At 37.9% G+C, this 25,718-nt stretch overlaps 1 pseudogene; it reads left to right on the top strand.

Moving 5' to 3' along the window:
* Positions 1 to 3,070: 3,070 nt before the first annotated feature.
* LOC149749127 (bleomycin hydrolase pseudogene) lies at positions 3,071 to 4,861 on the top strand (annotated as a pseudogene).
* Positions 4,862 to 25,718: the final 20,857 nt, after the last annotated feature.

Raw genomic sequence — 25,718 nt, 5'->3', positions numbered from 1 at the left:
GCCTTCTTCAAATGCTTACCCAAATATCACCTCGATGAGGACTCAGTGATCACCCCATTTTACTTGTACCACCATCCCCTCCCTTCATTCAGCATATTCAATTCTCCTTGTCCCACTCTATTGTCTTTTCCCCCCATTATGATGTAAGCTCCATGAATCACTGTTTTGTCTGTTTGGTTCACTTGTGTATATTCAGAACCTAAAATAGTAATGCATAATAGGTGTTCAGAACCTAAAATAGTAATGCATAATAGGTGTTCAAAAGGTATTTAAAATTTTTAATTTTAAGTGAACTCTGTATTTTGAGATAATTGTAAATTCACAGGCAATTGTAAGAAATGATACAAAGAGATCCATGGTAAAGTATTTAGTTTCCCCCAATGGTAACATCTTACAAAACTCTAGTAGAATATTACAACTAGGATATTGACATTGATACAGTCAACGTCAATTGACAATATTTCTATCAGCACAAGGATCTATCATGTTGCACTTTTATAGCTACGTTCACTTCCCTCTGGCCCCTACCCTTTCCTTAATCTTTGGCATCCACTAATCTGTCATCCATTTTAAAAATTTTGTCATTTCAAGACTGTTACATAAATATAATCGTGCAGTATGTAACCTTTTTAGATTGGCTTCCCCCCCAACCCCTCCCCTGCTCAGCATAATCTCCTTGAGATTCATCCAGGTTGTAGATATCAACAGTTCATTCCTTTTTTCTTGCTGGTGTGTATGAATCACTGTTTGTTTATAGGTTGTTTCCAGTTTGGGGCTGTTATAGACAAAAATGCTATAAGGGTTTATATAAAGATTTTTATCTAAACATATATTTTCATTTCTCTGGGATAGATGCTCAGGAGTGCAATTGCTGGGTTAAATGGTTGATATATGTTTAGAATTTTTTTAAAAAGCTACCAGACTGTTTTTCAGAGTGGCTGTACCATTTTACATTCCCACCAGCAATGTCTGAATGGTCCAGTGTCTCTGCATCCTTACTGGCCTTTGGTCTTATCACTAGTTTTTCATTTTAGCCATTCAGCTAGATGTGTAATGATGGACTCACTGTAGTTTTATTTTTCATTTAAGTAATGACTAATGGTATCAAACATCTTTGCATGTGCTTTGTTGCCATTTGAATATCTTATTTTGGTGAAATGTCTTCATGTCTTTTGTTCATGTTCTAACTGGGTTGTATGCGTTTTCCTGTTGAGTTTTGTACGTTCATTATATAGTCTAGATAATAGTGTTTTGTCAGATATGTGGTTTGCAAATATTTTCTCCCACTTTGGAGCTTGACTTTTCATCCTCTTAAATGAGTGAGAGTTTTAAAATTTGATGACATCCAACTTAGCAATTTTGCTTTTATAAATAATCCTTTGGTGTCAAGTCTGAAAAATCTTCACCTAGCCCCAAATTGTAGAGACTTTCTCTTATTATCTCTTAAACTTTTGTAGTTTTACGTTTAATTTTGTGATCCTTCGTGAGGTAATATTTGTATAAGATGTGAGATCTTGGTGAAGGTTCAGTTTTTGCCTATAGATGTCCAATTGTCCCAGCACCACCTGTTGAAAGGCTCTCTTTCCTCCACTGATTTTCTCTTGGCATCTTTGTCAAAAATCAGTTGTGGATAATTGTGTGGATTTACTTCTAGGTTTTCTATTCTGTTCCATTGAACTATGTACCCATCTCTCTACCAATACCACAGTCTTAACTAGTGAAGCTGCATAACTCTTGAAATCAGGTAGAATTATTTAAAGACTTAATCTTCTTTTAAAAATTGTTTCAGCTATTCTAGTTTCTTTTACTCTCCATACAATTAATATAATATTTTCTATATTAAAAATAGTCTTGCTCATATTTTGATTAGAACTGTTAAACCGTATGTCAATTTGGGAAGAATTGGCATCTTTACTGTGTCGAGTCTTCTAATACATGAACGCGAGTATCTCTCTGTTTATTCAAATCTTTTATTTCCTTCTCCAGAGGTTTTGTAATTTTCAGCATACAAATTTCATACATGTTTTGTTAGATTTAAACTTCAGTATTCATTTTTTTGAGCCACTGTTAATGATACTGTGTTTTAATTTTTGTGTTTATTGCTAGTACAAATGACTTCTCAGTAGTGCAATTAATGTTGAGCTCGTATTCTATGACTGCTGAACTCACTCTTCATTCTAGGAGTATTTTTAAGTTTTTTTGGTTTTTTTTTTGTATTTTCTACATAGACAATCATGTCATCCTCAAATAGGATGTTTATTTTTTTCTTTACAGTCTGTATGTCTTTAATTTCCTTTCTTATCTTATTGCACTGGTACTACTTCCAACTCTATATTGAATAATGCTGACGAAAGCAGACATTCTTACCTCATTCCTAATCTTTGGGTGAAACCATTCAGTCTCTAATCATTAAGTATAATGTTACCGGTAGGTTTTTGTAGGTGTGCTTTATCAAGTCGAGGAAGTTGTCCTCTATTCCTATTTCACTGAGATTTTTTTTTTTAAATTATGAATGCATGTTAACTCTGTCATATATTTTTTTCTGAATCAATATATGTGATTTTTTTTCTTTAGCTTGTTAATATGGTAAATTACTTTGCTTTTTCCATATCAAGTCAGTCTTGCGACCTTAGAGCCTTAGACTGAACCACACCTGGTTGTGGTAGATCATTCTTTTTATATATTGCTGAATTATTCTGTTAATGTTTATTAAGGATTTTTGCATGTGTATTAATGAGAGATATTTGTCTGTAGTTTCCTTTTTTGGTATTGTCTTTATTAGGGTAATACTGGTTCATAAAGTGAATTAGGAAGTGTTACTTCCTTTCTATTTTCTTGAAGATATTGTGAAGAATTGGTGTTAATTCTTCTTTACATATTTGGTAGAATTCTCCAATGAAACCGTGTGGCCTGAAGATTTTTTTGAGGGGGAGTTTTCAAATTGTAAATTCAATTTACTTAACAATTATAGGACCGTTCAAATTATTATCTGTTATTTCATGTTTGGTAGATTTTTTTAAAACAATTTGTCCATTTCATCTAGATTGTCAAATTTATTTCTCTAGCGTTTATGTAGTATTTTCCTAGTATCCTCTGATATCTGCAGGTTCTGTAGTGCTTTTCTCCTTTTAAAGAGATATTTTTAAATGAATGGGTTAATTGAAAAATGTATTAAATTTTGAATACATTAAAAATATCTCAGTGGGAGAGGCAGGTCGGGCAGCTTAGGCAGCGAACCGCTGTGCAGTCCTGGCGCTTGCCTGAGGACCTCGAAACTACCGTTCCCCTGCCGGGCAGCGTGGGCACCATGAACAACGTGGCAGGACTGAATTCAGGGAAGGTAGCTGCTCTGCTTCAGAAACTGAATTCCGATCCTCAGTTTGTACTGGCCCAGCATGCCGGCACCACCCACGACCTGCTGGACATCTGTCTGAAGAGGGCCACGGTCCAGGGTGTTCAGCACGTGTTCCAACAGGCTGTGCATCTGGAAGGCAAGCCCGTCACCAACCAGAAGAACTCAGGGCGATGCTGGATCTTTCCTTGTCTGAATGTTATGAGACTTCCATTCATGAGAAAATTAAATATTGAAGAATTTGAATTTAGTCAATCTTACCTCTTTTTCTGGGACAAGGTTGAATGCTGCTATTTCTTCTTAAATGCTTTTGTGGACACAGCACAGAAAAAGGAGCCTGAGGATGGTAGGCTGGTTCAGTATTTGCTTACAAATCCTGCAAATAATGGAGGATAATGGGATATGCTTGTCAATATTGTTGAAAAATATGGTGTTATTGCTAAGTGCTTCCCTGAATCTTATACAACAGAGGCAACCAGAAGGATGAATGATATTCTGAATCACAAGATGAGAGAATTCTGTATACGACTACGGAACCTGGTATACAACAGCACAACCAAAGGAGAAATCTCAGCCACACAGGGTACCACGATGGAGGAGATGTGCAGAGTGGTGTGCATCTATTTGGGTAATCCACCAGAGACGTTCGCCTGGCAGTATCAAGACAAAGATAAAAACTGTCAAAAGATTGGCCCCATAACACCCTTGAAGTTTTACAGGGAACATGTCAAGCCACTCTTCAATATGGAAGATAAGATTTGTTTAGTGAATGACCCTCGGCCCCAGCACAAGTACAATAAACTTTACACAGTGGACTACTTAAGCAATATGGTTGGAGGGAGAAAAACTCTATATAACAACCAGCCCATTGACTTATTGCAGAAGATGGTTGCTGCCTCCATCAAAGATGGAGAGGCTATATGGTTTGGCTGTGATGTTGGAAAACACTTCAGTGGCAAGTTGGGCCTCAGTGACATGAATGTCTATGACCTTGAGTTAGTGTTTGGTGTCTCCATGAAGAACATGAATAAAGCTGAGAGGCTGACTTTTGGTGAGTCACTTATGACCCACGCCATGACATTCACTGCTGTCTCAGAAAAGGATGATTAGGAGGGTGCTTTTGTGAAATGGAGAGTGGAAAATTTGTGGAGTGAAGACCATGGTCACTAAGGTTACCTGTGCATGACAGATGAGTGGTTCTCTGAATATGTCTACGAAGTGGTGTTGGATGAAGAGGTGCTAGCTGTACTAGAGCAGGAACCCATTGTCCTGCCAGCCTGGGACCCCATGGGGGCTTTGGCCGAGTGATATTGCCTCCAGCTTTTCCTCCTCCCATGGGACCTGAAGTAGTTGCAAAGGACAGATCCAGGGACTGAAGCCAGAGTTACACAGGTGACTGTGTGTTCCCACCGGACACAGTCAGACTCTTGGATTTCTCCTCCAGGAACCTCTTTGGGAAAGTGTGCTTTATGCTGAAACAAAATACTCTCTAAAGAAAAAAGAAGGAAAGATCAGCTCATACTATCGACTCTCCTCATCTCCAACAGCTCAGGGTCTCTTAGCATTTTAATCAGATGTAGTTGTTTGTCTCAAGTCTGTCACACCAGTTCGGTTCAGTGTCTGTTTTATAAGGCAGGAGAGGATGAGCAATTGAGGTGTGTGGAGAGAAAACAGACTTAGTGTTCCTTGTTCTGAGACTAGAGTAGGGGGAGGGTACCCTAATATTTGAGCTCTCAAAACTGCCTGACAGTAACACTGTCCCTCCTAGGTGGCAGTCACTGAATTCAGTTTTTTCAAGGTAATTTTATGTGCCTCTAATAGGCCAGGAATGTGAGGTTGATCAAAACTGACTGACATGATTCCTTCCTATTGTTCTGAACTGCGGGGGAACACAGCTCTACTTGAGTCACGGGTTAAGTAGAGGGTTGGAGAAAGTAGGTGAGAGAACAACCCAAACCTTATCATGATCTGAATTATAATCATTAGCAGGAGCTCTTGCCAAATGGTTTAACTTCTGCCTCTGGAATTGGGAGTTGGGTGGGCACGAAAAGGGGATATCCGTTCTTTCTGACAACTAAATGGTGCTGAGAAGCTCTTGAATAAAACACTTTGCTAAAACAAAGAAACAGAACCTCAATGCTAATATGTCCCAAGTAGAACTTTTGACTTTCTCAACTGTCATAGTCTACCCACAGTTGTTTTATTTTATTAATTCATTAGAGTTATCTATCTAATTGTTCAAGCCTCAAACTAAGTCATCCTTAATTTTTTGCTTTCCCTCATTTTCAACCCTACTAATTCTGTTTCAGGATATATCCAGAAATCAACCACTTCTCATTTCCACTCCAAGCCATGCCACCATCATCCTCCCCTAGACTACTGCGATGCCCCTCGTAGGTGTTCAGTCTTCTAATCTTGCTCCTCTACAGTTCATCCTTTACATAGCAGAGAGATCATATAATTTTCCTACTCCCTGGAGTGACTTTCCAGCTCACATGGACTAAATCCAAATTCCTTACCCTGGCTATAAGACCCTGCATACTTGTAGGCCCTGGTTTGTAGGCCCTGGCCTCCCCTATGAAATCATCTCCTATAAGGCTCTCCTGACTCAGTATGCTTCAGCAGTCACACCCTTCTTTCTGTTCCTTGAGGATGCCAAGCTCTTCTCCAGCTGGTGGTGTTGGCACAAGCTTTTCACTCTACTTGACATGCTCTTTCGCCTGAACATCTTATGGTTGATGGCTGTCTCCTTCTTGTAATCTGTATTCCAGACGAAGAAATGTTTTCATTGACCATTCAATCTACTCACCTTCTATTCTGTTAATTGAGTTTTTAATAGTCTCCATAGCATCTATTTATATGTGATATTTTTTATTTATTCTTTGTTAATTTGTTGTTTTCTAATGTAAGGTGTAAGCTCTGTTTATGCAGAGGCTTTGCCTTTTTTCACTACTGCTGTATTGCCAGCACCTAGAACCATGTATTGAACAAAACAAGTGCTCAATACATAATTTCTGCATAAATGAATGAAAGTGCTCTGCTTAATGCCATCTGTACCATATCTTATTTCAGTCTCCAACAAATGAACAGTGTCCTGTTACCCATTTTATAGATAAGAAAGTGGGGCTTTAAAATAATTTGTCCCAGCTCTGGAACTACAATAGTGTGTTTCTTCTGGCAATTTCAAGCTTTGGGATGCCATCACTCATGGCAAATGCATGGGAGAAAGAACTTTAAGAAGTGTATTGCTAACCTTTGTTTATAAACCTGTTTTTATCTCAGATACTTCCAACTGAAGTCCTAAAAATTCTCGGAAAGCAGGCTTCATTATCTCCTTCAGAGGATGACATCACTGAGTCTGGTGGACATATGGGAGAGTCACAGAAAAGAGCAAGTTACTACTAGATCTTGTTAAGTCTGTGGTTCCAGGAGTACTTCTTTCTTTATTGTAAAAGAACATCATTTCATGTATAGTATTGTTGGGAAATATTAGCTCCAAGTAGAATTATTACAACTGTCAGAAAAAAAAATGGCCTGTCTAGGTATTTAAAATATGGAGGAGGCACATCCACGTGCATTAAATATCAAGGAGGTATCATACACTAAGTATCAAGGAGATATCAAGGAGATACACACACACACACACAAAATAAGCAAAAACAAATAAATTACCAAACACCCTGGAAATATAGAGTGTCGACAAATCTTAGAAACTGCCCAAGGCACTCAGGAATGAAAAACAACAACAACAAAAAAAACCCCCAAAAACTGCACATTCAAGGAAGTTTTCTAGCTTTCATAGCAACTGCCTACCTCTGTAACACTATCTTTAATAGAATGGTTCTTTGTGAAAATTGTGAGCTCTCGCAATTGTTCTCACTATTAAGTCAACTGGTAAGGAGCCAGCAAGTTGCAGTTTACCTTTTAGAAATATGAGGAAACTGAGGCAGTCGTTCTCTTAGGATAATGCAGTAAATTAGTTTTGGAGCTCTGTTGCCTGGAAGCAAGTATAGGGGCTTAAGAGTTGTGGTTTCCAGGCTACTGTATTTTAAAGGAGACAATGATTTTTTTTTCCCCCCTGATTTTCAAATCCCTGAGCCTGGACAGTGCAGAAAACACAGCCAGATTTAGGTAACAGCTTATTTTCCACCTCTGTGCCCATGAAGTGGAATATATTTATCTGTGACAAAAGAGCTTTGCCTCTATTTGGTGGTAAATCTTCAAATCTGTTTAGAATCAGGGTCAGCTTCTCAAATGAGCCTTTTCACCATTTAGGCTTTCTGAATCTGATTAACACTGTATCAGGGAATTGTCTGGTGTCTGACCTTGAACAACATGCTTTCCTACTTGCCTTTTTGGCGGGGGGAATCATTTTGTACAGCCTTGGACAATGAGATTCCTCCCCAGCAGGCTTGATGGCATTTGTGGTCTCCTTTTACTGATATCCAAAGGGTTTCAGCCCCAGTGACCTGTCATCTGTCCCCTCACCTGCTTACATGCTGATTCATTGATGAGCTGGCATTGCAGGCCCCGCCTCCCTCTGAATGGTCTGTGAGGTTGTGATTGCTCCTGGAGAGGGGATGTGGAGCTGAGCCACCGTGGGTTACTACACGTGGGAACCGGCAGCCTATCTGTTGCCACAGAAGAACTTGGTGACCTGAGAAGCAGCCCTTTCTCACCACCCTGTTACCGTTCTATCTATATCCGGCTTCTCTAGCTTTTTAAAGGAATTTCTGATTCAGGCACTAACAGCTAATTCCACAGGAGTTGTAAGGCAGCCTGTGACATAAACTGAGACAGAAGTTTCCCCTCAGAGACTGTCTTTTTTCTATTGGCAAAGACTTCTGGCTCTTCTCAGAGGAATACCTTGTTGCTTAAGATGAGTGGCTGTAGAAAACGATGTAAACGTGAAATATTGAAATTTGCCCAGTACCTTCTCAGGCTATTAACAGGTTCTCTTCATACAGGTAATGACTTTTTTTTTTTTTTTTTAATGGAGGCTGGTAGAGCATGGTACCGAAGTTGAAATGGAATAGGAAAGGCTCACTATTTCTATGTTGTGTTTATTTTTAATGCTGTCAATAAAATACAGTTGTGTTTGCTGAGATTCACGTTTCTAAAAATGTGTGCAATGCAGCTCTAATTTTGGGATAGAACTGGATTCTGTGGATATATCTTCTGTGTCTTTTTGGCAGTGTCGCTGTTAAATGTGTCTCAATCTAAGGAAGCAGTGTCTGCAGAGTAGATTTTTTTTTTTAAATGCATGATTGTGTGAGGGTTTTTCCCTTCCTCCTGCTTGCTGCAGTTTGCTGGAAAATCACAAAGCTGTTCTTCCTGCAGGTATTTAGAAATTCTCTACCTTTGATCATTATAATCCATAGATTATTTCTAGTATTTGATTATAGAACTCAGCAGTGAAAGAGTTAAGGACATTTCTTTTGGATTTCTGAATTCCTTGCAAAATGTGAGCCAATTGTGAAAACAGCTGAAGAGTATAATGTCCATGAGAGCTTTTATATTTGTTTCATTGCAGTGGATTTTAATGTTTAACAGTTTGCACAATTGAAATAGAAACTCTATTTAAATCTAAGCGTTGATAGAATATTTTTTTAAGGTGTTCCAAAATTATGAGCCTAAACCAGCAGTTTTGCTGTCCGTGAAATTCCTAGGCAATGCCGTAATTAAGGTAGTGACAGGTGGGACCAAAACTACTTTGACTCTGATAATAGATATTTTTAATGGACCCTCAAACTTCTGAGGAGCAAAGCTGGGTTGATGAAATACCACACTTTGATTCTGGCTACGAAGAACTATTGTTAGCTTTATTTTTTCAACTTACACGTGTCTTCTTTTATCTAAATCATGAGAAAGAAGAGTTAGTAAAAAAAAAAAAAAACCACCTATACACTATACTGCAAGGATGAGGGATGAATTTGAGCAACATTTTCTCTAGGAAGTAAAGTCTTTATGGTGAACAGCAGAACTGCATATATGATTATGTTGACAACCTGATCAGGAAAAACAGTTTTGAGGGGATAACTGTGAAAATCAAATGATTTTCTGAGAGCATTATTAAGTATTCATAAACATAATAACAGGATTGTTATCAGATACTAATCTTTAAGCAGTGCAAATTGTGGTGGCTTTTGACACTTTTAAGAATAGTTATTGAGAGTCTGTACCTGCCTTTTGTTAACTTGGAGCTCTGTTGTATACTTAGTCCCAATATGAGTTTGCTGTATCATGTCAATTGTGATCAATAATATCAATATATTTGCTATAAACGTTCAATTAAGGATGATGTGCCATTTATGATGTCATGTCTTATTGGACAATGCTCAATAGGGGATCTTTTATCTAGCTATGAAATTAGAGAAATTTTTTATAAAAGAAAGTTTTCCATGAGGTTTCCATGGTAATCTGTATTTTCCTCTTTGATAAGGCAGTTTTAAGGTTCTACCTGTTTCTTGCTGGATTTGGGTGCAGTGCTCTGCCTTTTCTTGCTCAGTTTGTGTATAGTTTTCTGAAACTTCTTCAAAGAATTTTATGAAGATGGTAAATGGTTGTGAAGTCATAAACCATAAGCATTGAATCCAAAATGTAGCGGTTGGCTAATGACTGCATGGTAATTTATAATATGAAATTTATGGAAAGCTAGTATAGCAGAAATATTTTAAGCCTTATTTAATGCGTATTTAGAAATCAATATAGGTGGGATTCATCCTCTTCTTTCTGAGCCACAGGAGAAAAATATAAGAACTTTGAGAAATAGGACAGATTATTATAAAATAGTAAGCTAGATTTATGACCTGGGAAATGTGATTACAGCAACTTGTTTCTCGTAAAAATTCTTTTCAGCTCAGTCTCTAATACTAAATCTTGTAAAATCCAGCCAGAATCTTTGCAACTGCTCAGAATGTAACTTGGAAAAACCAATTTATGCGTTTACTAGATGCTGTGATAATATACACTGTTCACATTGGAGAATCTAATGTAAAATTCATTAGAGCACTTACAAGTCCCTTAGCTAGTAATTAATGAAAAAGTAGGAAGCAGAGTTGAATTAGTTTAAAAAATTTGCTTTAAGGTTGGATGTGCAAGCAGTTGCTAATTGTATCCTGAACAATCAGCATATGTCTTTGTAGTTATCAAAAATTTAAAACAATATGAATATGCCTTAGATGATTTTTTTTCTTCATTTTACCAGCAAGCTCTTAATCTCCACTTTTTCAGTTAAAGATGTGATCTAAGGAAATAATGATTTTGTTTTACATTTGGAAACAGGTTATTTCTGAAATACTTAATCTGTGTTGTTGGCAGTTGCCTTTCATTTGATACCAAAATGCCGATGCCTTTATACAAACAGAAAATTTGAAGTGCAAAGAAATTTTCACGAAGACAAACTCTCCTTTGATGTGCCTTATTGCTATCACAAGTTAGAGAAAAGCAGTTTCCTTTTCTGGGAGGTTTTCATACAAGTTTTGGCAACGCCTAGGGTTGCTTATAAATAAATAATTTTAAATTAGTGATTTTTTCTAAAATAATCTTTATGTTAGAGAGTGCAAATTCAGTAATACAAATTTGTCCAGGTAAAATACGATGCTTTCATTTTACCAGAAACTTTTTACATATTCTTGTCATGGCAAATCATTTTACAAAGAGTTGGTTTTACAAACACATGTGTTGGCCTTACTTGTTATGAAAATATAAGCATTTTTAAAGATTCTTTTGTATATAATAAATCTCAGAAATCCATATGCGAATATTAAAAGTTAGTGGCCACCATGTTCAGTGTAGTGCTGTGCAATACAGGATCAGTTACCCTAATTCCTTTTCAATTTGACACCTACATCTTCTTGTACCATATTATATTCTAATCTAGGAGTGGCTCATGGTAACCAATATATTTTTGTACATCTAAAGAAATGGAGTTGATTTTGAGGATTTTAGTCTGACACTAGTAGTATGAGACATGTTCTATTGATGGGCAATTTGTGTTCTATAGGAGCCCAAGGAACACCCTGTCATATAAATGCTGACCCGTTGAAAAGGGTAAATGTTGCAGGTATTGAATTTTAAACTGTCTCTTCTTTATGTGTGAAGTTTAGTATTGGAATGTTTTATGGTTCTTTTTGGAAGGTTGTTTGGACATTTATCAATTCTCTGCACACAGTTTTCTTGAAAACTCAAGACCTGAACACATTTTCCTATTAGCAGGTATTCCCAAAACATATGTGTGAAGTGGCTATTGCCTGGAGCTCTGTTTCAGGCTTCAAGACGATGAGCTACAGGTGTGGTGAAGTTCAACTCTCCACCTGAGGGAAACAGAGGCAATTCAAACCAAAACATTCTTTTAAGCTTTGAATTGCTGTTTAAGTAGTGGGTTACAGTACTTCAAATTTAATAAAATTATATTACTAAAAGCATGACATAAGCATTCCTCATTTCATCAAGTAGAGAACTTTAAATGAGAGAGAGAGAGAGAGAGAGAGAGAGAGCATCTGTTTTACAAATTTGCATTGAATTGCTTCCAGCCTTATCATTGTCAAAGGGACTGTGGATCAAGCCATTCACAAGGCTAGTGATTTAAAGATTTAGATTTTTTTTCTGTTGCATTTTTAAAGTATGAAGAGAAAATAAAGGTTGATGCTTAGCAAAATAAGAGACTTAAGAAAAACTGTTTCTAGCTACGCACACTTCCTTCTTTCGCCTCCTGATTACAAATCACAGAATCATGTTTTCAATCCCCTCTGTCCTCTTCTGTCCGTCATCCCTGCCACATCTGAACACAGGGCCGACGCATCTCATGCAAAAGATGTGTCCCGGAAGACCTCACATAATTAAAGATTCATAAAACTCAGGTTTCATCGTGGCAAAAGGTGATAGGAGTTTTTATTTCTCAGTTCACGTGGGCCTGGCATGTGGCAGCTGAATGAAACAGCTTATATTTGCTTGGCCTGCCTGCTCTGAAACTATGCTATACTTGATTACATTTATGTTTTTTAATTCATTCAAACTTTGCTGATAAAGGGAGATCGTATTTCTTATAGCACTATGTAAAATTTGCATTATTGAAATGCGCATAAAATGCCACAAGTTATGCTCAATTTGCTTCTTCTATTGAAACCTGCCCTCAAATAGAAGAGAGCAAAGGATGATGTTTTTCTTGACTGCCAAGGACTATTTGTAATTAGGTTGCTTTTCCCAGTAAGAGTTTACATTTTAAGCTTTATCAGAAGAATTATTTTGGCCTCTATTCATAAATTTGACTTTTCATTCAGGAGTGAAGGGATATTTTGAGGGGTGCAGCTTCTTGCCTTATCTCAAATTCTGCCATGGCTACCAAATCTGGTTAGAGGATACCTAGGTTCAATGGATAAAACACCCATATATGCAGAATACTGGTTGCCCCTTTCATTTCTGAAGAAAATCTGCATATTAATGTTTATTAACTTTGTATTTTAAGTTCTTTACCACATAATTAGTGTATTAGGTAAAACTTATATGGCTTAAAGACTCTTCCAAAGAGCAGATTGTTTTGGTCATTGTGAGAACTTCAAAGTAGTAAGTGATCTGATTCCACAGTCTTAGTCATGTTAAACTCTTAAAACTCATGTCTTGACTAACTGCCAAAATTAATCATGTGCTCTCAAGGGAAGAGCTAATATTCATAGAAGGAGCTGTATTTGCCGCTATTGGTTAAAGTAATCAGACTTTCTTAGCAGAAACTTCAACAGTTACACATCAGTGCTTCATTTAACTATGCAAAGAAATATTGAAGTTTCACCATACAGGCTCTTGAGGATATTATACATTGATTTTGATATGTATCAGTTATTTCCTGGCAGGAAAGAAAGAGATCTCAGGAAAATAATTTACTAAAGGGGCCATGTATGTGGGCAGGGGTAAGGAAGTCAACCAGGGGTAAGGGGTACTCGAATAATAGCAGACCGCTGAAGGAGCAAGGGATGGGGGCCATTTCTGAAGCCTGGAGAGGGAACCCGTGGGCAGAAGACTGCTTGACAGGAGATGTGGCCTTTAGTCCAGGGACATAGCCAACACATGGAGACCTGACAGTAAGGGAGCTCAGGAAAAGAGAAAAAAAGAAAATTGCTGGCCTCTCCTTTCCCCAACCTTCCAATTTTTGCTAGTGCTTCCATTGGCTGACCCCATGCTAGAAGCCAGTGGGAAAACTAAGTAGGAGAAACATGCTCATGGCCATATTTATTATTTTATATTCACCGACTACCACTGACAAGGCTTGCTTTGTTTAAAATTACTAACATTAGTCACATTGCTTCCCCTCAAAATATATTGAAAGAGGCACAAGCAACCTAATCATATCCCTGGGTTGGCTTGTAAGGTTCCTGTCAATCCACCACATCTTTTACTATCGCCGTTTATCTTTTACTTTGACCATATAGCTTCTGCCCAAAATTTCTCTGTTTCTCTTAAACTTTGTAAGTAAAATGAACCTACACCTTCAAACAGATGGACTCTGTTTTTGAGGAGGTGTCACCGTAATCAGCCACATTAAGTGACACAGGAAGACAGTGTGATGTTTTTTGTAGAGGTAGATGGTATTACAGCCCAGGATGATATGGTTATGCTTTGTGCTTGCTGAGGACGATGATGGATTTTCTTTCATAAAGTATATTTTCTCTCCAAACTCCTTTTTCCAGCATGAGATACCTTGTTAGTTGCGGGGAAGGGGCTAAGATCTGAGGAGCTGCCCTTCCTTGCGGAAGAAAGCAAAGTACCTTGTGAGTTGCGGGGAAGGGGCTAAGATCTGAGGAGCTGCCCTTCCTTGTGGAAGAAAGCAAAGTCCAGCTGGCCGTGATGGAAATCATCATTGGTATATTTTTTGCAGTATATGCCAACAGTTTTGACAAACAAACTACTTTTGATCCAGCCTTTGCAAACCATGTTTCTATGCCTACCATTCTCCATTTCTTCTGCCTGATAGATAGACTCAATACCATCAGAATGTCTCAAGATGTTCTTTATGTGGGACCAATGTTCACTTTACTTTTTCAAATTAATTTTTATTGGAGTATTGTATTGTAAATATTGGAGTATTGTAAATCATTGATTTACAATGTTGTGTTAGTTTTAGGTGTACAGCAAAGTGAATCATTTATACATATACATGTATCTATTCTTTTTCAGATTCTTTTCCCATATAGGTTATTATAGAATATTGAATAGCGTTCCCTGTGCTATACAGTAGGTTCTTATTAGTTATCTATTATATATATATATTAGTGTGTATATGTTTAAAAGGTGAATGCATAGGACTCTGAGGCAGATCAACATGTAATAATGGCTGAGGAGGGCCAACTAATTATTTTCAGGAAGAGTGAGTCAGAGAACTGAATGAGTGGCTGAGGTAGGAGAAGAACTATGCCAAATTTTGCTTGGAGGAGTAAAATTTTGCTTGGAGGAGTAAAAGGCATTCCATCATTAGACACCCTTCTTTATGTGTCTCATGTCTGGCTCACTGTCTGACTCTGTTTTGCTCCCTCTAATGTCTTTACATCATAGTCTTAATGACCATAATATGAATATATTACATTAAAAACAAAAAATAATTCTTAGAATGTTCCAGAGGAGCTGTTCTCTCTGCTTAACCCCCAGCTATGCTTCTGGAGCGCAAGAGCATGCACAGAGGAAGAGTTAGGAGCCTTGTGCTGGACTTCCAGCTCTATCCTTATTTCTACGATTGTGAAGGTCATCCAGCTGCTCTGAGCTGGGTCAACTCATCTGTAAAATGGGGATATTCCTACATATATTTCTCTTGCTAGCCAACATCCCGTAAATGGGTAGCTTTTGTCATTATTACTGAGCTGATATCCATAGGATGTTCTGTTTTTTTAAAAATAAATTTTCCCTAAAGGTAATTGGATACCTAAACATTATGATGCCTGGTAATTCGGAATAAATCTAAAGTAACCAATATAAATGACTGCATTTTTAAAAACTATTTTGCCTTTTATTGTGTTAGTTTTCAATAACCATAACTGCCATTTATTGATTCAACTGAAGTTTATTAAGTGGTTGTTAAGGGCTGAGGCTTGTGGTTTTGTAAGCTATTTCACGATTCCCGCCTGCCCCACGTTGCTCTGCTAGTGCAGCAAACAAATGCAGGGCAGTTAACTCCACAAACCAACGTGTGCTTAGATTTCCGAAAGCAGAGGACAGCTGTCTCTTGTGGTTTTAGCCAAGGAGAGGCGAGGACAACGAGCAACCTAGGTGACGCAATAAGCCTTCAAAATATGCTCCTTTGGGGGCTTCCCTGGTGGCGCAGTGGTAGAGAGTCCGCCTGCCAATGCAGGGGACGCGGGTTCGTGCCGCGGAGCGGCTGGGCCCGTGAGCCATGGCTGCTGAGCCTGCGCGTCCAGAGCCTGTGCTCCGCAACGGTGAGAGGCCCGCGTACAGCAAAAAAAAAAAAAAAAAAAAAAAATATATATATATATATATATGCTCCTTTGAAGAAAATTGGAGGGAGAGAAGCCGATGAGAGGGAAGCCAAACAAGGAAGGTAAGAAAGCAGCTGGGAGAAAGAGGATCAGTGGGTTTATTTGCAGGAGAAGGAAGTTTTGCTGAAAAGCCAAATTGCTTACACTACCAGATTGCTGCAGAAACTACGAGCAAAGCAAGCCCACCAGAAGGTTCTGTTCCTTGTCCGGGAAAGTGCTTCTGTGGCTTACTGAGCGAATCAGGCAGTGAATCAGTTAAGTGCCTGTTCACATTCCATTTCTACCCGCTTGGATCTGTCTCCACTCTCTGATGTGCATTGATTTCATTCCCTTTTGAGCTCTCATAGTACAAGTTGTCTGTCCCCCATTGTTCAGCATTTAATTAGTCATCAACACTGTATTATTTAACAGATTCAGGTGTTAGAGGTGTATCTCAAGTAGACCTGAGTCTTCTAAGTGACATAAATATATTTAATTCTCCAGCTCTACCCTAACACAGTGTTTACCGTATATCTGTTCAAAAATATAGATTTGTGGGAGGATATTATAAATAAGTATCAGTTTCTTTCTCCATATAATTTAATGTGTTCCTTTCTGACTCACATTATCGGACTTAAAACGAGAGCACTTGAGCACCCTACGGGGAGCCTAGTCCATGGTGCCAAACCTAGGATGTGGTGGGAGTAAGATAGAAAACTAGATTTGGCAGAATCCAAACTATATCTTTGTTTCATTATACAATTCTCCCTTCTTAAACTCAAACTCACTCTGAAGAGCTGTCTGATGACTTTAATTCTCAGCTCAAGCGTCATCTTAGTAAGTCGTTTCCTGATCATCCAAACCAAAATAACCCCTCCTACAGTGACTTTCTTTTATATCACCTTTCTGAAATTTCTTTTACAGATAGGGTGGCCAAAATTGGGACACTTTGGAGAGTAAAGGGAGGCCATCTTAATAATCACAGCAAGAATATAGGCACAAACCAAGACTGTCACAGACAAACTGGGATATATGGTCACCTTTTCCACAGAAATGACCATGATCTAAAATAATTTAGATTATTTACAAGTGTCTGTGAAACTGGGATATGAACTTCTTTTTAAGGATCCTGTTTGTTCTGTTCATATTGTAATCTAGTGTGTAGACCATGCCTGGTGCATAATAAATGCAGTAGTCATTGGATGTTTGACTAAGTTGCACACCAGTGTATTTTAGGGGACAAAGTAACCACATCTTATACCGCTGTTTCACTACATGTCTTCCCCAAAGTTGGTACGGTTGTGATTGCTTGCCTATATCACTTCTTCAGATCTCAGCTATGTCAGCTACTCATTGTAATCTCTGCTGTAGTTCTGCTTTCTTATCTCTGCCCAGTACTTCTTCCCATTATAGAAACTGTTGTAGATAATCCAGAGCCCTGGAAGTCTGAATTCTCTCTAATTGTACACAAAGGAGTTATAACTACACATCAAATAGGAGTAGGTGATGTATATTTTCTCATTTGTTTCAAAAGTCATATATCCTATGAGGGATTTATATATAAAATTCTATGTATTTGTATTTTCTCATTTTTCTACAGTGAACATAGTATATGTGCAGTGATTGCACTATAATGTTTTTAATAATATAGAAATTTCTAGGTTCTTTCAATCTTTAACTATGGTAAACCTGTTGGAACAAAAAGTTACCACCTTGGATATGTGTGTGTGTATATATATATATATATATATATATATACATACATACATATACACACACACAATTATATATACTTATATTTATATGTAAGATATGTGTATATATATATATATATATATACACACACATATCCAAGGTGGTATCTGCAGTTTTCTTCTCCAGCTTGTATATACATTTGAGAAAGTTTTAATTTCCCCTAGCTCAGTATTATCACCTCTACAATGGGAAGATTTCCATTTTGCAAAGTTACCAGGTTAAGATAAGAGTTTTAAAGCCTACCAAGTCAGTCGTGTTCCTCTTCTGTAATATACCCTTGAGATACACAGAGCCTGTTTTATTATGGGGTATACATAAAAGAGTTTCCTAAACATTTTGCAATTCCCTGAGCCAAACAAAAGTCAAAAGTCTTCAAAGAGCTTTAAAGCCAGTTCTATAAACGGCTTTTAGAACTTTAAAGATCGGTTTTATGCTGTGTCTACTAAAGATTCCCCAAGGGAAACTATACAGCCAACTGCTGGGCATATACCCAAATGCATGCAAATGTGTCATCCAGTGATGCCCTCCTAGCCCATCTCCAAGTAAAGGCTTAATCTTTGATCTTGGAAGGTTAAAAAGCTTGTTCAAGTTCAAAATAGTGAAGGTGCACAACACACTGACAATAATAGAAACAATATTATGTAGATTATGCTACTTATATAAATAGTTTTGTTGGAATATGCTATTGGATCATAGACGTGTAAAATCTCAATGGATCATAAAAATTATTTGGTCTGACTTTATTTTCAGAAGAGAATGTTGAGGTCAGAGTTACTTAAGTGATTTTTATCAAGATCATGGGAGCTGGTTAGTCCTGTTACTAGTCCATTACACTGCTATTTCCAGAAGACATCGTTCTTTCAACCTTACATTGTGATAAGTGTCTATGGTGATGTCCTACTCTGATAGAAATACCTGGTGTTGGCAGCCCAGAAGACCTAAACTTAAATCTTAGCACCATCTCATTTTAGCAGGAGACCTTGGACAAGTTTACATTCTTCCATACCTGTTTGCTCATCAGAAAAATTAAGTTATCCCTGTTCAGGCTGCCACCAGGTACTTTTTCAGGCCAGCATTTTTTTTTTTTAATATTTATTTATTTATTTTCTTAATTTTTTTGGCTGCATCAGGTCTTCGTTGTAGCACGCAGGCTTCTCTCTAGTTGCAGCATGAGGCTTTCTCTCTAGTTGTGGCATACAGGCTCCAGGGCACGTGGGCTCTCTCATTGAGGCACACGAGCTCAGTAGTTGTGGTGTGTGGGCTTAGTTGCCCCGTGGCATGTGGGATCTTAGTTCCCCTACCAGGAATCGACCCCGCGTCCCCTGCATTGGAAGGCGGATTCTTTACCACAGGACCACCAGGGAAGTCCCCAGGCCAGCATTTTTTAGGACAGTAGTTGCGATCAATACTCATTCCAAGTAATCCTAAGCCCTCTTTCAGATACTGATAAATCAGTGCGAAGTATAGCAACTAACATCATTCAGTTGTTTTGGAGTCCTCAAAAGAGGTCAAAGTGTGTTCCATTTATATCAATTTAAAATTTTCTAAAAGCAAATAGAATATATAGCTCAAATATATGCTTCAAAAATAATAAAATTTAAGATCTGTATACTTGAAGAGTTATACTTCATTATGCTTTAGTGTTCTTTTATAAAAAATCCTCTTCTACCTAAAAAATGCCACATTATTTGTATATTGCTCCACTATGTGCAAAAGAGATATTTGAAGATGCATGAGACACCAGCTTGCACCAGAAAGAAGCTTGTAGAGAAGTTAAAACGTATATAAACAATCTTATTACAGGCTTGAATGTGTTAAATACCAGGAGAGAGGTACAGGCAGTGTTTTAGTAGAATTCGAAGAGGGAATCCACTTTGTGCTGGTGGCAAGAGAGACATTCTTAGCAGTGGTGGCGTTTAAGCTGCGTTTTAGTAGCTATGGGCTTGGAGATGCTGAATTGGCAACTGGACCTTTGAACAAGAACACAGAAAGAGAGGAAGGGGATACATAGAGATAATGTATTGTTAGGTTTCATTTATCCAGCAGGTATTTGTGAAGTATGTACCCTCTTGGTTGGCACTATTCTTGGAACCTGTAATACATCATACAAGCAAAAGATCATTGCCCTCGTATAGCAGAGAGTTGGATAATAATCATGCTAAGTGGATTAATTAAATAGTATGTTAGTGGGTGATAAAGTGCTCTGGGTAAAAATAGAACAAGTTCAGTGGGCTTGCAAGGGCTGTGGAAGTTAGGCTGTATGTTAGTTTGCTAGAGCTTCCATAACAAAATATCACAGATTTGGTGTCTTAAACAACAGAAATGTATTTTCTCACAGCTCTGGAGGCTGGAAGTCCAAAATCAAGGTGCCAGCTGGGTTGGTTTCTCCTGAGGCCTCCCTCCCTGGTTTGCAGGTGGCTGCCTTCTCATTGTGTCCTCACATGGCCTCTGCTGTCTGAGGGTAGGCCTCTGATATCTTCCTTTGTGTCCAAATTTCCTCTTCTTATAAAGACACTAGTCAAACTGGATTAGGCCTTGCTCAAATGGCCTCATTTAACTGAATCATCTCTTTAAAGACCTTATCTGCAAATACAGTCACATTCTGAATCTGAAGTACTGGAGGTTAGGGCTCCAACATACCAATAATCAACCCATAACAGCGTGGTTAAAATTTAAATAGAGTGGTCAGGATAGACTCTTTGAGAGAATGATGTTAGATCAAAATCTTGAAGCAAGCAAGACAGCCATGGAAACATATGAGGAAACAGATTCCAGGCAGAGAGACCAGCCAGTGCAAAGGCCCTGGGGCAGGCCTGTGTTCAGTGTGTTCAAGGAACAGAAAGCAGGTTAGTAAGCTGGAGCAGAGCAAAACCAAAGAGAGTAACTGAAGTAATTGGAGATAGAAACAAAGAAGACCAGACTGTATAAGGTTTTATATGGGCCATGGTGAAGACCTGAATGTTTGCCCTGAGTGGAACTGAGAGCCATTGCAGGATTCTGAGAAGGAGTTAAATTCAATCATGCTAATCACTGGCTGCTCTTTTGAGATGTACAGTAGAGTAGGTGTTAGCAAACCACAGCCCATGGAGCAATCTAGCCTATTGCCTGTTTTTGTATGGTCCATTAACTAAGAATTGTTTCTACATTAAGTGGTTGAAAAATATCACAAGAAGAATAGTATTTCATGACACAGGAAAATTATATAAAATTCAAATTTAGTACCCAAAAATAAAGTTTTAGTGGAACTCTGCTCATTCATTACATACCCCTACGGCTGTTTTTGTGTTATAATGATAGAGTTGAATAGTTGTAAGGGAAACTTCTAGGCCTACAAAGCCTATGGCATTTACCCTCTGACCCTTCCAGAGTAAGTCTCTGACCCCTGCTAGAGAGGATCAAGGACAGAAACAGGTAGAAAATGGTCAAGGATAGAAACAGAGTGATGGCTCCAATCAGGATTGTAGCTTTGGAGGCCATAGTGGGAGTTGGACACCATTGTTAGTGAAGCAAAGCGTTTGGGACAAATAATTGGAAATGTGCACTGGGAAGAAGTTGTAGGGTTTGAATGCACTGCAGTGAAACAGGATATTCTGCAGGCCTTTGAACAGAGATATGCCACCATTGTAGCAGTGTTTTAGGAAGCCTAGTTGGCAGCAGATGGCTACAGGGGACTGACTGCGATGGTGAAGGCAAGAGGTCCCGATGGCCTGGAAATGGAGAGACAACAACAGTAAAAAAAAAGGTAGATTCAAGAGCATGCTGAACAAATTGAGCAGCTTTTCCATTTTCTGTGCCAGAGAGGAACCTTCTGTGATAATATAGCGGTTTTCAAACAACTTTAAAAATACCTTGAAGTGCTAGAGTAGTAGTATTCTAATTATATATCCTTTGAGTTAAAATAGAGTTCTTCAAGTGAGTCAGGCTGGATGCCTTTTACAATTTAGACCTTTGGATGTGTGATATTGAAAATACAGACCCAGAAGAAGACCATTAGTAATCCGTGAGTGGTCTGAGGAACTACCAACCTGGATTTCCAGTGTATTTGATTTGTGTTTATTGGTTAAAAGCAAAAATCTTTAACTTTGCTTTTCTGTTTTGTTCTATGAGCTACTTTTATAATTCTCAACCTTATTTTTAAAGTACTTCTATAGATATCCATTATCTTTGCTAAGCTATTTGAGTCATGTTTTTTTCCCATATGTATTTTGGAAGATTGATGGGTGAAAGGACATTTAACTCAATTTTATGTGTTCCTTAAGTCATCTCAATCATATATATTCACAGAGAACTCTGCCTCTTCCTTAAAAGTAACCCTTTATTGTTATAAAGCGTGATTGTAATATTAATTATATAATCTTAGCTGGAATATTTAAAGAAATACTCAGTATTTCATGTATTATGTCCAAAGTTATACAAGTTTGCTTCCTAATATGTATATTCCAACTTTACTGAGCCCCACCTTTCCAAATGCAAGTGATGGTAAGTAAGGCTAAAACACAAAACACTCAAATATAAGGATAGAGTGGGCTAAAATCTTATAAATCTTCTTTAAGAAATAAAAAGTTACAAAGCATAAAATAGACCTCAAACTCAGAGATGATTTATTCATAAATGAAGGAGTATAACATTCCTTGAATGAATGTATTCCTGTTAACAGGCTCTTTCAGACGTCTATAGCTATATTCTGAATTTGGACTAGTTGAAAGAAGCATGAAATATCTCTGCTGCAATGAGGAGAGGACTGTAGGATCTCCTGCTCATCTAAAAATAATCATGCTTTACCAAAAACACAGAGGTGGTAGAGTATCCTTGCTAGGATTTCCAAGGCAAGAGTCATTTTCTGGAGAATATTTGAGGGTGACTTATCCACATTATGATGTGACTTTGGAAATTGCCTCTCTTAAATTTATATGCAGAGAGTTGAGTTAGGAAGATGCTAAAATTCATTTTATATTTTCTGGTTTATCTTTGTTAAAAGGGGGGTTCTTATTATGTCTTAAAAGTTGCCAAACTCTGGGAACGGAAAGTGTCACGAATGTTGATAATGAAAAGAGTCAGTGAAGACAGTGCACTCCAGGGTCTAGAAATGAGAGGCAGTGACTTTCCAATCCATTCTCATCATTTGGCAGAGGAGCCGGAGGCCCCAGGAGGCCAAGTCCATTGAGTGCCTTGATGCTTGGCATACTTGTATCAGCATATCTTTGTTGTTGGACCAGATTTACCTAACAATTTAGCTACCGTGCTCAGGCTAAAACTCCATTCTCAGCCTAAGAACCCCTTTCTCTTTCTGTAGGGTCTAGTTTACAAGTCCTCCAAGTGTGTAGCTTACATTGGTAGATGTAAGCTGACTTCACATGGCACTCAAACTTGATGTTAAAGAGCAGTTGGATCACATACTAAGGAATTAGCCCTTTTATGTTTTCTTTCAGTCTTTTTATGTCATCAGTGGACATCCTTGAGTTACTACAAATGTATCTTTATCACCACAGGAAAACCTGTGACTCTCAAGTTTTAACAAGAGAGCAAGGCAAGAAGATACATCTAAATTTTGAGACCATGCTCTCATTTTATTTAGAAGGTATTTTATGGATTTCTTCCATTTATGGCAAAATAATAATTTTATGAGGATGAAATTTGTATTTTATAATATATTTAACTAAAACTGATTTATTTTTAAAACATCAATCTAGAGGCTACACAGATACAGTAAAACTCTTGAAGGACGTAGTAGGTGGAATACAGATGATACACAACTCTGAATGGGGTCCACAGATGACCGAGCATTGGAGACATTTCTCTAGACATGACCAAGTCTGTCATATCTTGAGATGCAAGTGGTACAGTATAGGGTGAAAACCCCTGGAATAGGAGCAAGAAGACACATTCTAGCTCTTGGTTTATTAAGTAGGAATACTCGAAGCTCCATTTCTCAAAGGTACAATAAAGGAGATTACAGTTGGGAAGAGCTAAGTGTACTGCAGCTCTGCGTTCTAAAATAATTTGCAAAAGTTATAACACTACTGTCTTCAAGATGTAATATTCAAAACAATTATAGAACATTACCCACTCATCGTAACCATTAGAGACTAAATTGCCCCAATAATCACAGTACACTATTACTGCTTCAAAGTTACTTTTACTCAGAAGTATACAGATCATTTTAACCTTCCAGAAAGCTTATGTGAATTAGATGTAGAAAAAGCCCACACCCATGATCCTATAGAAGATGTAGAAAAGTGCATGGTGTGCATACACAGATACACACACACATACATTAAATCTTGCTCGATCTGTGAACTTCCATGTCTGCCAGGGCCAAGTTTCTGGTTATTACTGTAAGAAAAGATTTAGGCGAGGCTCTAACTCAATAAATATAGCAAAAAGCTGTAAGTATCGCTTTAAATCTGCTGACAAGTCATTAATATCCTCCATTCTAAATCCGATTTGTTGGTAGAATTTTTAATGCTAAAGTGTTTAAAAGATTGAGTCTGCTGATAGGACACAGTTTTATGTTCATTTCTCTTTCTGTTTCTGAACACTCCTTGCAAGTCATAGAATATGTGCTGGTGTCTTTGAGTCTGAAAATGAGTTGGGATTTTTAAAACTATAGAAGCATGTAATGTGTTGGTTAACTTCCATGAAAAATTTAACTAGGTCTTCAGTGACATTGAATACAACTCAGTCAAGTAGAAATGATGGACCAAGTAATGATTAGATAGTGTTTAATACTTACGCTGAAATCATCTGTTTAAAAAGAACTGTTTAAAGTTGGCTATTTATTTGGAATAACATAGGGGAATAGTTCATCACCATTATCATTAGCTCGCTCAGTATATACAGTACATTAGTATTATACTAATTGCCTACTCAAGATTAGAATAATGGTTTTAAAGAGATTACACTTCTCAAATATGAAATTGTTTACATATTTTTTTTTTTTTGCCAGAGGTATAAGTTAAATTTTTAGAATGTAGGATTTGGAATAAGGTCTTATAATAATGTTGTTACATTAAAGAGAGAATTCTCTCTTTTTTTCTTTTCTGATCTTCCATTAAAAAAAAATCCAGGGGCTTCCCTGGTGGCGCAGTGGTTGAGAGTCCACCTGCCGATGCAGGGGACACGGGTTCGTGCCCCGGTCCGGGAAGATCCCACATGCCGCGGAGCGGCTGGGCCCGTGAGCCATGGCCGCTGAGCCTGCGCTTCGCAACGGGAAAGGCCACAGCAGTGAGAAGCCCACGTACCGCAAAAAAAAAAAAAAATTCATTCTTATTGTTATAGCCTATTTGAATTAACTTTCTGTCCTCATAAAGTTATTTATATTTTTGTTATTAACGGTCACTTCTGTAACTGTTATAATTTATTCAAGATTAAGCTAGTTAGTGTCATTGTAGAAGATGGTATATCTTCATCAACTAAGGGAACTGAGAGGACTAAAGAAAATAATATGAAATAACATGCACTTCTGAGTCATTCTGAGTAGACACACTCAACAATTGTGGCCATAGGCAGGTAATTTAAACTTTCTTATTACTTACTTCATAGAGCAGTTTTCTTTGTGAACAGCACTTTATAACTTGAGAGATGCTATGTAAATGCTACTGGCCTCCAGTGATTTCTGGTGTTCACACCCTCAGGTAGTTCCTTCCCACACTGTACAAGTACCAGGGTTGATCTGTGTCACCATTACAATACAGAAGACATGATGGTATGTCACTTTCAAGATTAGGTTATAAAAGATACTATGGCTTTCACTGAAGTCACTCCCAGTTTCTGCTGGATCTCTTTGGGTAAGCCAGTGGCCATGTCGTGAGGTCAGTCTATGGAGAAGCACACATGGTAAGGAAGTGAGGCCTCCTGTCAATAGCCATGGGAGTGTACCATCTTGGAAACAGATCCTCTGGTCCTGTCAAACCTTCAAATGCTGGCAGCCCTATGTCTTGACGGCAACCTCATGAAAGACCCTCGGCCGGAACCACCCAGGTAAACCACTTGCAAAGTCCTGGCCCACTGGAAACTGTGCAATAAATGTTTACTGTTTTAATCCACTAAATTTGTTACCCAGTGACAGATAACGAGGACATTGTTGTTATCCCAAAAGTCACCCGCCCTCCCTCCAACCCTTATAAGGAACCTTATGGTATCTGAACTAGACA

The sequence above is a fragment of the Delphinapterus leucas genome, chromosome 5 (genome assembly GCF_059928025.1).
Source record: "Delphinapterus leucas isolate spDelLeu-1000000601 "Yukka" chromosome 5, BTC_Dleu_Yukka2, whole genome shotgun sequence".
In the NCBI taxonomy this organism is placed as follows: Eukaryota; Metazoa; Chordata; class Mammalia; order Artiodactyla; family Monodontidae; genus Delphinapterus; species Delphinapterus leucas.
The sequence above is the reverse complement of the archived record's forward strand: the minus strand, read 5'-3'. Positions and strand labels throughout refer to the sequence as shown.